The sequence below is a fragment of the Macadamia integrifolia genome, chromosome 6 (genome assembly GCF_013358625.1).
Source record: "Macadamia integrifolia cultivar HAES 741 chromosome 6, SCU_Mint_v3, whole genome shotgun sequence".
In the NCBI taxonomy this organism is placed as follows: domain Eukaryota; kingdom Viridiplantae; phylum Streptophyta; class Magnoliopsida; order Proteales; family Proteaceae; genus Macadamia; species Macadamia integrifolia.
Window position 1 is genome coordinate 33,079,975 of NC_056562.1, and position 3,407 is coordinate 33,083,381.

Consider the following 3,407-nt stretch of genomic DNA (forward strand, 5'->3'; position numbering starts at 1 on the left):
TAATCCACTCCATACACATCATGTAGCATTGTTATCTAATCAAAGATATAGAATGTTGTTACGTCAACACTTTTGACCGTATCACCCAAATTAACCACGTTATCACCGTCACGTGGCTGAGGTTGCCAACAAAGACAACCATAAAACAACATACTATACTTAGATTATGTACATATGTTTTAGTCCAAATTTGATTAAATATAAATAGAACTATAGAACAGATCGAAGTCATGGTTTGAATTGATAATCACAAACCATAAAATATAATTTTACAAATTTTACTGAATTTGTTTTATGGGTTATTTTACGCTGAAACAAACAGAGCCTTATGAACAAACATGGCAAAAGAGAGGTTAATAATAAGTAAAATACATTGAATGAATATAAAGAGAAGGTTAAAATATTGAAAAATTGAAACCAATAATGGGGAAAAAAAGAAGGAAAAAAAGGCATACCTTGAAATCAATGTCTATGATAGATGTAGGTTTTATTTTTATTTTTATTTTTATTTTTTCATTTGAAAAGGTTTTTAACATAAAGGACATATGTAACGAAGATTTTTGTGATTCAAAACCTCTATCAAATAAAATAATCACTGATTGTTGGGCTCTAGACAAGGAGCAAATATGTGATTAGTAGCTTGCAAAGAACCCTTGCCCTATGTATATATGATCACTTATAAGAGATGTTACGCTTGGATTATGTACATATATATTTTAGTCCAAATTTGATTAAATATAAATAGAAAGAACAATAGAACAGATTGAAGTCATGACTTATTGATAATCTAATATCAGGAACATGGCATTAGAGAGGTTAATAATAAGTGAAATGCATTGAATGAATATAAAATGAAATTTAAAAGATTGAAACGGATAATGGGGGTGGGGGTGGGGGTGGGGGTGGGGGTTGGGGGAGAGGGGGTGGAAGGCATACCTTGAAATCAATGTTTATGATACAGTATTTTTTTTTTTTCATTTGAAAAGGTTTTTAACATAAAAGACATATGTAACGAAGCTTTGCGTGATTCAAAACCTCTATCAAATAAAATAATCACTAATTGTTGGGCTCTAGACGAGGAATAAATATGTGATTAGCAGCCTATAAAGAACCCTTGCCCTATGTATACATGATCACTCCTAACAGATGTTACACTTGGATTATGTACATATATATATTTCAGTCCAAATTTGATTAAATATAAATAGAAAGAACAATAGAAAATATTGAAGTCATGACTTGAATTGATAATCTAATATCAGGAACATGGCATTAGAGAGGTTAATAATAAGTAAAATGCATTGAATGAATATAAAGAGAAGTTTAAAGATTGAAATATTGAAACCGAGAATGAAGAATTGAAAAAAGAAGAAGAAAAAGAAAGCATGCATCTTTGAAATCGATGTTTATGATACATGTAGTTTTTTTTTTTTTCATTTCCAAAATGTTTTTAGCATAAAGGACATGTGTAATGAAGATTGGCATGATAAGAGAATATTTACTGATTATTGGACTCCAGAAGAGGAACAAATATGTGATTAGCAGCCTACAAAGAGTCCTTGCCCTATGTATATATAATCACTTCTAAGTTCTAACAGAGGTTACACTTACATATATTTCAGATGCTCTCATATTAGGAACAAACATGACAAAAGAGAGATTAATAATAAGTAAAATGCATTGAATGAAGATGAAGAGGATGCTAAAAGATTGAGATCTCGAAACTGAGAATTAGGAATTGAAAGAAGAAAAAGAGAACAGACATATCTTAAAGTCTATGTTTATGATACATGTAATTCTTTTCATTTGCAAATGGTTTTTTACATAAAGTACAAAGTTTAAAGGGAGGGCGTTGGTTTAAGAACAAAGTTCAAGGGGTGACAATAACCCATGTAACCCTTTTCATTTGCAAAGGGTTTTTCACATAAATGACACATATAATGAATATTGGCGTGATTATGTGCCTATATTGGGCAAAATCATTGCTCGCCTTAGAAACCCGAAGAATTGAGTTCCGGACAAACAATGCAGTGGTCGTCCTTGTGACAAGCTTTGATGTGGCCTCGGAACCCCGAAAGTATAGGTATAGATGCCCTGCAGTAACAGTGGAATGGTCCGTTCTTTTTTTTTTTGGTTTGATCGTTTCGTGACTTCCTTTTGGTTTCTGAATTGCAAGTTAGTTTTATAAGTCACAGGTAGGGTTGTAGGTTTCTTGTTCTCTTCTTTCTTTGGTAGAATTTGTAGGTTTATCAAGATTCTTAATCAAACACACGAAGAGTGTAACAGAAAGTGAAAGCGAGAACGAGAGGAAAAGCAGCATCTCTTGAATACTGGAAATAACAAATTTACCCTTCTTTTATTTGGGTACAAGTAGAACAGTACAAGTGTACAACCCCGATACTTGGTTCAATACTTTTTCACATGCATGAACCCTAGAAACCTTGATAATAATCGCTGATTCGAATTGGAAGAATTGAGATGGTACTTAGCCGATTCTGAACAAAATCGGCCGGTTCAATCAATCTATTTCCAATTTTTTAAACACGTGAAGGAAAAACTTAAGTTTTTCTATCACAACTCTTGATACTTAACACCCCAAGATGCCTTTTTCCGCCATCTCAAAGGTCAATTGGATTCCATTATCACGGTTTGCACACAGTTGACATCGTACCAATGCCCGACTTGCTGGTCCAATAATAATCGCGATCTACACGTGGGAATCACACGTACGATAGTCTTGTAAAGAACCAGGTGTACTGTACTGTTGAAGGCCAAGGACCACTCTGAGTCTGCATCTCTAAACAGGCAAAAGAAGTAAGTCCCATCCTTCGTCGAGTCTCTTGAACGAAAATTAGGGTTTTGTTATATTTTTTTGATAATTTTTGTTTATTTTTGCATCACAGTCGAAGAAATTGAAGGAAGGGAGCATTCATGGCGGGTGGAGAACACGGTCACGGAGAGGGAGCCCATGGAGACTTCAGAGCCAAGGTATGGACTATGACCGGTGGCCCAAACTGCAGGCCTAAGCACTGGAAGCGAAACACGGCTATCGCCATGGCTGGGATCTTTCTTATTTGCATTCCCATCGCTATGAAATCCGCAGAACTCGAGGTTTCGATTTCTCTTCTCGTTACTTTTTGTGTTTACGTTATGGATTCTGTTGTCTCTGGTTGCTAATTGATCGTTCTTTGGTGAATTTTGGTTTTGGTTCTTCTGTGAATTTAATTGTTGAATGGAATTGTATAATCTAATGTCTGATTGTAAATCGGGGCTAGTGTTTCTTTAGTATAACGTAGTGATTACCAGTAATTCAGATTTGAAAAATTCGCAATCGTTGACATCTAGCTTGGCGTCTTTGGGATGCTTTCTCTCATTCTAGGATAATTGAATGATTTCTTCATTTGCTT

At 34.5% G+C, this 3,407-nt stretch overlaps 1 long non-coding RNA gene across 1 annotated transcript; it reads left to right on the forward strand.

The window, feature by feature from the left end:
- Nucleotides 1-2,637: 2,637 nt before the first annotated feature.
- LOC122082779 lies at nucleotides 2,638-3,196 on the forward strand. The gene is made up of 2 exons (XR_006141403.1): nucleotides 2,638-2,814; nucleotides 2,904-3,196. It is a non-coding gene; the product is annotated as an uncharacterized LOC122082779 (long non-coding RNA).
- Nucleotides 3,197-3,407: the final 211 nt, after the last annotated feature.